Raw genomic sequence first — 11,210 nt, 5'->3', positions numbered from 1 at the left:
TGGTAATTAAGAAACACAACCCTAATCTCAACAGTGCCTCCAGCAGGGCACAGTGGCTCACGCCTGTAATCCCAACACTTTGCGGGGGCCAAGGCAGGCAGATCACCTGAGGTTAGGAGTTTGAGACCAGTCTGGCCATCATGGTGAAATGCTGTCTCTACTAAAAATACAAAATATTAGCTGGACGTGATTGCAGGCGCCTGTAATTCTAGCTACTTGGGAGACTGAGGCAGGAGAATTGCTTGAACTCGGAAGGTGGTGGTTGCAGTGAGCTAAGATCATGCCACTACACTCCATCCTGGGTGACAGACCGAGATTCTGGCTCAAAAAAAAAAAAAAAAAAAAACATAGCTTCTCAATTGATAAACAATTCCAATCACATTCAACACCACAGAAAATCTGTGAAGGGGCTCTGAAGAATGCCTCCATGAGCCTTGACCAGGAGCCTCTTCTGAGGCTGGACCTTCCGGGAAGAGCTTGCTTAATCAGGCTGATGAATATTGCGTTAGAGATACTCTTTATTGCCATGGTCTATTTTTAAATGTTTTTTAACTTTATTGTGATTTTATTGTATTTCACGCAGATTTTCAGGATAGAAATTGGAGATTTTCTCAGTAAAACACTATTGAATTACTGAAGTGACAATGTAAGCAAATCTTTTTATAGCCTAAATCTGATGGGAATTAGCCTAGATAAATATGGAACAACTGTAATAAGCACACATACATTTTTTCCCTTAGTGCTCAAATTTCACAAAAATAATAGTTGTGAAGCACAAACAGGAACTTTCCTTTATCTTCACCTCATCTTCTGCATTCATAGCAGTAAGAAAAATCATGAACTAAAACATAAAACATTGATGAAAACAGTATAAATTAATACAAGAACTATAGAAATATTAACTGTGGTAAAAATGTGAACTATTTGGTGACAGAGAAGGAGCATTGCCATCTTGGACAAACACGTCATTCTAAAGTTCACCTTAATAAAAAACCACCTAAAGTCAAAGGCCCTAATGACTGAGGTCAGCATGACCATAAACCATAAATAACATCTCCAACCAGAAACATTCCAAACTCCTCCCTGACTGGAGACGTGCCAGCTCCGATATAACCCCCATCTGGCCTGGAAGATACCAATCTCAAGATAACTTGCCTCTGGCTGGAAAAATGTCCCAAGATAAACTCCCCTCCTCTCAGAGACATTCCAACCCCGCCATAAAACTTCTCCCTCAAACAGGAGCATTCCAAGCTTCTGATAAGCCCCCTCACCCTAAAACCAATTATACTCTTAGTTTGTAAGAGAAAGCGCTCCTGACCAAAATCAACCAGGAGCGCCTCTCAGGTTTTAACTAAAGAAAACCTGTCTTTAACTGCCAGCCACGTTTCGTGTTTCTTTTCTCCTTCTTTAACTCTTAGATCTGGTATATTCATCCTAGTAAATACTTGGGCCAGTGGAATTTGCCTGAACCAAGAATAATAGCTATACTGGAACATCTTAATTGCATGGTTGGCCACAGTTCAAACTTCCTGGTGTGTATGATGCAAGCCATCCCTTGGGCAATCATGGTTTCCTGATTAACCTGGGAAATGAACGCAGATGACTTAACAGATAATTGACTTTTTGTAGAAGGCCCAAAGCCAGAGAGCAGCAGCTGTCCCATGCAGGTGTTTCAGAATACCCTTGGGTGACTCCAACTGCCTTTGCCAAAGGTTTTCTCTTATGCGCACTGCCGTTCATATTAAGGAGAATGTATCATCTGTTTTAATTTGTTGGGATTGAGTGTGAGACTGCTTCAAACTATCTAAAGTTATGTTACATATGTTCCTAAACTCATACATTCATAATATAAACCAAAAACCTAACTTTTGGTTAAAACACTGGAAGTGATCATTTTAAACATGATGAAAGTTTTCCACTTGAATTAACTACTTTTCATATATTTTTATTACCTTCCTAACATTTTACCTAATTATTTTTGATTTTCAGTATTACTTGAATTTACATAGGTTAAAAATAATGGCAAACATCATTAATCAATGAAATTAGAGTAATATTATTTTTTATTCATTCATAAGCCACTCTTTGACATTTTCAATAAATGAAATTTTAAAATATTATATAAATATATTAAATAATTATAATATAAAATATTGAAAATTAAAAATTTTAGTGTTTACTTACTGAGAAATAAAGTCATGTATGGTTATTATACTATTGAAATATCTCATACGTCCAACTAGCTGGTATAAACCTTAACCAAAAATACAAATTAACTTAGAAAGGTATTAGCAAAAACTGGCACAACCATTGCTCTAAGTAGAATAATGTTTTCAAATTCTGGAACCTGCTCTGTAAAAATAATGTATAAGAGAATTCATTCATATAATTTAACAGTATTTGATGAAATCTTTGTTTACGCTGTCTTGGCCTTTTCTTCCTCTTCCACTTTTTTACAAAAAACCCAAAGGAGGGATTTTCAAGAAGCAACATAACTTCCCGATGTGATTTTACTTAGAATCTAAGTCACAGCCTTAGTTGGTGACTAAACTCCAGTCACCAGAACCATCCTGATCCAGCTACTGCTGATGCTCGCTGTGGAATCTGCCTAGAGCAGCAGAAGCAATTCTATTAATACATCAGAGTGTTGACAAAAAGAATCCAGCTCTGTAAAATATTTGAAGAGATTTATTCTGAGCCACATGCGAGTGACCAAGGCCCATGACACAGCCCTCAAGAGGTCCTGAGAACATGTGCCCATGATGGTCGGAGTACAGCTTGGTTTTTTACACATTTTAGGGAGGCATGAAACGTCAATCAAACACATTTAAGAGATACATTGGTTTAGTCCAGAAAAATAGGACAACTCAAATTGGGATGGAGTTGGGGGGCTTCCAGGTTATCAGTAAATTTAAACATTTTCTGGCTGACAATTGGTTGAGTTTGTTTAAAGACCTGGCATCAGAAGAAAGGCATGCCTGCCTTAAGATGAAGGATTGTGGAGACCCATGTTCTTATTTGCAAAGGCAGCCTTCAGGTAGTAGGGCTTCCGAGAAAATATGTTGTAAAATGTTTCTTATCAGACTTAAAGTCTGTGTTCACGTTTATACCAGAGAGATATAAGGAGATGCCCACTTCCCAACATGACCTAAAACTAACTCTCAGTTTAAATTTTTAAAGAACCCTTGCTGAGAAGGAAGTCCATTCAGATGGTTGGAAGGACTTAGAATTTTAGTTTTGGTTTACAAGAGGAACATTCAGAACTTCAGGCCAGCTAAGCGGGCCATAGCTCTCACCCCGCCATCTTTAGCCACCACCTGAAAGGGAATTTCCTTTAGTCATTATTATTTTTATTTCTCTGATACCCTCATCTCCATTTAGACCTGTGATGCTTCCCACTGTGGATTATTCTTTTAACACACTTCACTATGCTTGCTGGAATTCAAATGTTACCAGAAAGGGGACCCCATCCAGACTCCAAGAGAGAGTTCTTGGATCTCATGCAAGCAAGAATTTGAGGTGAGCCCATAGAGTAAAGTGAAAGCAAGTTTAATGAGAAAGTAGAAGAATAAAAGAATGGCTACTCCACAGACAGAGCAGCCAGAGGGCTGCTGGTTGCCCATTTTTATGGTTATGTCTTGATGGTACGCTAAACAAGGGGTGGGGTCGGATTATTCATGCCTCCCCTTTTTAAACCATATAGGGTAACTTCCTGACGTTGCCATGGCATCTGCAAACTCTCATGGTACTGGTGGGAGTGTAGCAGTGAGGACGGCCAGAGGTCACTCTTGTTGCCACCTTGGCTTTGGTGGGTTTTGGCTGGCTTCTTTACTGCAACCTATTTTATCAGGAAGGTCTTCATCACCTGTATCTTGTGCTGGCCTCCTATCTCATCCTGTGACTTAGAATGCCTAGCCGTCTGGGAATACAGCCCAATGGATCTTAGCCTTATTTTATGCAGCCCCTGTTCAAGATGGAGTTGCTGTGGTTCAGATGCCTCCGACTCAAACACTGGAATCCCTTCCTGGTATGATCCCCATTCCACTACTTGCTTTGTCAGAGATCAGGCTCCCTCCAGAACCATTTGTCAGGAATCAGACACCTTATTCTGTGGTGGCTGGTCATTCTCCTAAACTCCATGGTCAGCCTCCTCCAGGTGCCCCATGGCTACTTTCAAAACTTAAATTTTCAGGCAAGAAAACCCACTTTTTTTTTTTTGAGACTTATGATATTTATCATATGCTTTATCACTTGCATCTACTCACAAGGTTTCTTATTTATTTTTCAAAGTCTTAGACACCTAGCTCACTGTTGCTTCCATGTCATTATCATGCTAGAAGTCTTCAGCACTTGATGAGTAGCACCTCTAACACAGCAGTTCTATCTGCTGACCTTTATTTTGACCTCCCTTGCTCCAAAAGTTACACTTGCTCTCTACTGACTCTCACATGCGCATGGTTAACTCTTACAAGCACCTACATTTTGCATTGCTAAACTTCAGTATTCCATTCTCTAAACTACACATATGCCTATTCTTTCATTGCTTGATTAGGCTATGCGAAGGTCAGAGAATGGGATACTAAAATTAATTAATTTATTAATAAATTGTATTATTTATGTCTGTGTATTGAGAGGTTCTTCATGTCACACACTGAGCTAGTTTGGTTTAAAGACCAATGAGACATAGCTTAAGACTGCTCAGGTTGTGAGGGTATAAAAGTTACTGGGGATAAAGAAGTCAAGATTTTACAAGGATGGGTGCTGACGGGTCAATTACAATTACATTGAAGTTGCCAGAATGATGTAAGAATGTAGGTGGAGAGGAAATCTGGGATTTGCATGTAAAAAAGCTCTGTCACTTGCTGTCTTCACTCCCCTTATGTTTTATCCTTACTCAGTTTCTGGGCCTTTCCCTTGATCCTCAGACTGTCAGACTGGTCATACTTCCTTCTCTCAGCCCTGAATTTTTCTCTTGTTAGAGTTATCAACTTCCTACCTCTTCAATTCTTTCACAAATAAAGAGATTCACTTCTCTTATACATGGCTAATCTCTCGATATACACCCAGATCTTATTTTCTTTACACTTTGTTCAGACCTCATCCACTAATTAATTATTTCCCTTGCATTATGGATTTTTAATTTCCTCCTCTCTTTTTTGTTACTATATAAACATAGTCAACTCTAATTTCATCATGAAAAAAAAAATCTCTTGACTCTTTTCTCATTACATGTTTCTTTCCTTTATACCCAAAATAGTCCTAAGTTTGTGATTGTTCCTTGTCTTACCTTCCCAGGCACTTGACTACCTACTGCAAATTGATTTACACTGTTCACCTCACCATGCCTATGAAATTATTGATAGTAGGATTACCAAATCAAAAGAATTGGGAATCCAATTTTTTTGGATTACCAATTAGTCTTTATTTAGCATGATTTCCAGGTAGCCTTTGATGCTCACAAATAATAATTCACCTCTAAAAGCCTCCTGGTTCTCTCTCTCTCTCTCTCTTTTTTTTTTTTTTTTACTTTCTCATCATTCTTCCTTGGTCTCATTCAAGTAGCTTCTTTCCCTCCTACAGCTACTTAATAGGTGGGTGTTGAACAATGAGAACACATGGACACAGGGAGGGGAGCACTACACACTAGGGGTCAGTTGGGGGGAAATAGGGGAGGGACAGTGGGGGGTGGGGAGCTGGGGAGAGATAGCAAGGGGAGAGATGCCAGATGTAGGTGATGGGGAGGAAGGCAGCAAATCACACTGCCACGTGTGTACCTATGCAACAATTTTGCATGTTCTTCACATGTACCCCAAAACCTAAAATGCAATAAAATAAATAAATGAGAAAAAATATATTGCATTAATAAAAAAAAATATTTTTTGTTCTCTTTTTGCATTCTACTTACTTTCTCCAGGCATTTTGTCTATACCAATTATTTCAAATGCATCCATAAACTAATAATTCCAAGTGTCTTTCATCACCCAGACTATTTTTCTGAAATTCAGACTCATATTTCTGACTACAAGTTGTATCCATCTATAGATCTTCATGCACTATCAATTCAACCTTCATGTACTATCAGTTAAATCTATGCATGACTGAAATAATTGTTTTTATCCTTCATTTTGCTTCTCTTAATGTTTCTCCTAACTTGTTGAAAGCCACCATCATCTACTGAGGACTTTTCTGATTCCTCTTCCATAATCTCTAATTCCATCAGTTAATAATCCCTGTCAAGCCTTCATTGTAAATATGTTTCAAAGCTGTGTCTGACTCTTGTTCCGCTGACAGTCTCTTAGATAGGTCTTTCAAACCTATCACATGCACCACTGCATTCTCACTTCAATTAGTTTCATTGCTTCTAGACATCTCTCTTTAAATCCTTAATCCACAATTGTCAGACTACTAATCTTTCTTTCAAAAATAAAATAACTGTGTCATCTTGTACCTTAAAAATTGTTCCAAATTCCTCTTGAGAATCAAAATAAAGTCCAAACTACTTGTCAAATAACAAGAAGCTCTTAGTTATCTGGCCTCAGCTTACATTTCCAACTTAACTTCTTTAAGACTTACCCATGAGAACTTTTTACTCCAGCCAACAACAATGTGCTCTCACCCAATACAATGCAACTACGTGCTTGCCCTATCATCACAATGAATGGATGATCCAGAGACTCATTACATCTATATCTTCATGACATTTATTTCTCCATATTTAGGACACGACCCCAGCTTGGTCTTGCCTAACCTATGAACTAAATTATGAATCTTTTCAGCACCAGTATAACTTATATATTATAGTAGAAGGAAGAGGAAAAATAAAATAAAATTGGGCCAGGAATGGTGGTTCATGCATGTAATCTGAGAACTTTTGGAGGCCAGGGAGAGAGGATTACTTGAGGCCAGGAATTGGAGACCATCCTAGGAAACATAAAGAGACCCCATTGCTACAAGAAATTTTAAAAATTAGCCACACATGAAGGCATACGCCTGTAGTTCCAGCTACTGAGAAGGTTGAGACAGGAGGATCCTTTGTGTCCAGGAGTTCAAGGCTACAGTGAGCTATGATTGCACAACTGCACTCCAACCTGGGTGACAGAGTAAGAGCCTGTCTCTTTAAAAACATAATAAATTCATTCATTAATTAAATTGATTGTATGAATGAATATAAACTAAACAAGAATAAAAAGATGGTCTTTAAGTAAAACCACTATAATCTCAGCCTTGACACTTTCATCTGCAGGAATCAAGATGGAATCCAAAACTCTTCCATGGTAAGAACCCTCACCTCCTTCTTCCATCGCTCCTAGTCTCACAAACACATTTGACCTTGAAGCCACTTGTTTTCCTTTACCCCTGTCTAATATATGTGTCCGAAGCCTACAATTTCCAGTTTATCTCTTCTCCCCAATACTCATGTCCTTGTTTTGACTAAGCCCTGTTTACACATATTTCTATCCCTCCTCAAATCTCCAAGTTCTTATATCTGCCTAGCCTCTTTATTTTCATTGAATTTTCCCTCTGCCTTCTGCTCTAACACCTGGTTCTACCTGAAAGACATAGGCTTCAATGTGGTTCTGTGGAATGAAAGTTGTTTTCTTTCCTATATCCCTCAAAACACTACTTTGCATGTTCTGTAGAGATTCTCCATACCCTTGACTGCCAACCGGACACTATCCTTTCATCCCTCCTAAAGTCCTCACGTTAAAACTCATGTTTTCAGATTCTACCACCTGCTCACTCACTTTGTTAGAATCATCTACAAACCCCTCAGACACTCATCCTCATGTTTTGAAAATTTGTATCTTCTTGTTCACTGTCACTCTTTGAACTCCACTGCTGTCATAATCTCCTGTGATTTTGACATTTACATAGACGATACATATAATACCATAGTTCCTCCATTGCTTAAATCTCCTCCTAACCAATGATCCTGCATTCTACTACATCTACAATTTCAAGAAACCCATACTCCAATCACCTTCTTCTATTATTTCAGTCCATTCCTTGTGATGTTCCACTTGAAAAGAATCCTTGCTGGGCCAAAATAAGCATCTGGGCTCACCCTGTCCTTACTAATTTCATTCCTTTCATTGTTTCACTTTCTAGTTTATCCCTAACCCATCTTTATAATCACTTTATGACACACACTCTCAGGTAACTTGCTGATCCCTTGCTTCATTGTGATCAATTGGAAAAGTTCCATCTTAATTAAATCCAATGCTCCCCCCACTCGGCACCTGCACCTGGGCCCCTGCACAAAGTGGAGAGGGACACATTAGTACTTTGAGTCATCTAACTTTTTCATGACCCTTGCTGCTGCCAGAAAGTCTCTTACATTTCTCTTATCCATTTTTCTCATCTCTCACTCTCCTAGATGACTCTTTCATATCTTTTTTGCCTTCAAATTTTCACTATTTCCCTTTCCATCTTCACTCTCTACTGAAAGCCTTGTTCCACTGGGGGGAAAAAAAAGATACCAGAAAAGGATCACAAACTCTCCAGCTCACAATTGCCAACTGCATGTGGCTCTTACTCTTCCTTCATTTGTAGTTGTGTTGAACTATTTATTTATTTCAGATTCCTTGTATTTAGATTCTAGATTTCATCCCTTCTTGCCCACTTAATGAAGGGGTTCAAGAAATGTCCCTCTGTTTTCCATACATTATTATTTTTGCCTTCTTCATTGAGTCATTCCCATCAGTGTACAAACATCTTAGAAAACACAGTCTCTTCTGATCTTATATACATTCCAGCTTTCTGTCATATTTTTTTTTCCTTTAGTTTAGTTACTAGGAAAGAAAGAATTTGCAATTTTCCTGTTGCCAAGGACTTTTCTCTCTAGGCTCAAATTTTAATTGCTCCCTGGAGCCTGATTACCTGGTTAAAGGTCTGGAAGCAATAACAGCTGGTAGGGGTAAAACATGGAGAGAAATGGCTTCCCAGTGCAAGATGCCATTCCACATGATGCATAACTAGGTATTTAAGTAATGCAGGCCCAGTCCCTTCACAGAAGGCAAGAGGATCTGTTTCTACTGGCAGGCTTGGGAAGATTTCATATGTCATCAAAATATTCCCAAATCACTATTTTAATTCTAATGTCTCCTTCTTCTGTGATAAATTACCTAACATAATGAATTAAATTTGTCTTATAATTGAGTAATAAACAGGATCAGACTCTGAAGTTGACATTTTGCCAAATCAGCTTTAAAGCTTAAGTCGATCTTAGAAAACTTTAACTTCTCTGATAACACCTTAGGCTGAAAATTTTAAATGCTGACTTTTCACTTTCTAATGTTAAGCTGTCTATCCAAGCCTACATCCCTTCTATTCCTTGAGACTTCAATAATGGTCTGTTTCAGTAGTTACTTTGTCCGTAAAAGACTTGCCTTTATTTGACATCTCATACCTACCTTAACTTCTAATGCTAATTGGCTTCTCACTGCCTTCAGATCCAAAGAGTTAAGGTAGACATTCCCAAATTCCCATTTTCCTGAAATTCTATTTCATTTAACCAATTCTTCTATCAATCAAGATGTTTGTCTGTGTTAAATTTTTAACAATAGAAACTAAGTTAGCTGATTTAACCCAACACACATTTGGTACAAGGACTTAGGAGTTCACAAAGTTGTTGGAAAGGCTAGAGACTGCATTAGACTGAATTCCTAGAAACAATCCGTAACCATCGATTATTCACTTTCTGTTGAAGTTAGTGATCTCCCCTTTAGAAAGCTGGCAATCAGGTAGCTGCTGCTCCTCCTCCTATGTTAAACCACACTATGTCAGCCAGTTGGTAAAACTGCTGCTGCTGCTACAGTGAGCTGATGAATGCAATGCTGTCGATCATGAGGCATCTTCCATGGTCTTGGCCAACAAAATGGGTACATTCCACCAAGCCTGTCTCCATGATTCAGTTCCTAATCCAGGTATCATGAGAGTGCATCTGAAAGGTAAAATCAAAATCAGATATCAAATTCAAGCTAGAAATCCCAGAAAAAAAATATTGTTAATTGGGTTTTCTATCTTTCCAATGCTGTAAAGGGCTGGAATAGGTATCGGTAGACACAATCTGTGAATCAAAGACAACTGTAAACAGAGTTTTAGGGCCACTGATTACTGTTGTGAAGGTGAAATTATAGTTGTTATTCTCTCCATATCCCCACCTTCAATTACTGTAATGTCCCTGACACTTACTTCTACCCTGGACTACAGATTTTACATCTCTTCTAAACAGGTTTGTTAGATATTTCATCATATTACCATATATCAGTTTTCATTCTTTTGTGATTCGTGAACTAGTTCTATTTTACAGCAGTCATTCTCTATTTTCCAGCATCAACCATGCATGCCCTTGGTTCTAAACTCTTTAAAATTATAGGAATGCCAAACAAGAAAAACAAATGAATGAATGTACAGGGAAATGTGGAGTGGAAAGAAACTGGATAATAAGTTGTTTAGCATCCGTTTGCAAAATAAGGTAGGGAGCAACATTATCTACTGAGAGTGCAAAGAATGGAAAATGGATTTTAGATTTGGAAAAGATGAGAAAGGTAAGAATATTGTAGAACCTATTTCTAGTGATTGCTAAAATTTTCAGTTCTCCCTCTAGCTCACAGTGTTATGCTTTTATTACTTGTGGTAGAGAACCATGAAGGCTTGTTGTGACAGAAGCACTATTAAAGGGCAGAGAATCCATCTCCCTGGGTCAGCAAAACCATCCCCCACCTACATGAACCAGCAGGAGATCTATAGCATTTGTTATTTTAAGCCTGCAATGTTTTGATATTGTTCATGAAAGAAAACAAAGCCTATTTTAGTCCTTTTCAAATATCAAGTCAGCTAATTGTCACAGCAATGCTGAGAAAAAGTGAAAATGCTGCCAATTTTTTTAATTATGAGAATTGATATTGTTGGTTGTTTATTGATGATTTATTTATTGCACTTTTTTACTCACAACAATGCTTGATAACTGAGGTATATAAGATAATGTTTATTCAAGATTGTGCATAAAGTTGTAAAATACTAAGACAAGGGATTCTAAGTCCCTAGTAAAATTATAAGGGTACCTCCTTATAAAAAAAAGGTAAAAAAGAAAATGTGGTATATATACACCATGAAATACTACTTAGCCACAAAAAGAAACAAATAACCTATTTTGCAGTATCTTGGATGCAGCTGGAGGCCATCATTCTAAGTGAAGTAACTCAGGA

This window comes from Cebus imitator, unplaced genomic scaffold, assembly GCF_001604975.1.
Source record: "Cebus imitator isolate Cc_AM_T3 unplaced genomic scaffold, Cebus_imitator-1.0 Scaffold138, whole genome shotgun sequence".
In the NCBI taxonomy this organism is placed as follows: domain Eukaryota; kingdom Metazoa; phylum Chordata; class Mammalia; order Primates; family Cebidae; genus Cebus; species Cebus imitator.
This window is presented reverse-complemented; position numbering follows the sequence as displayed.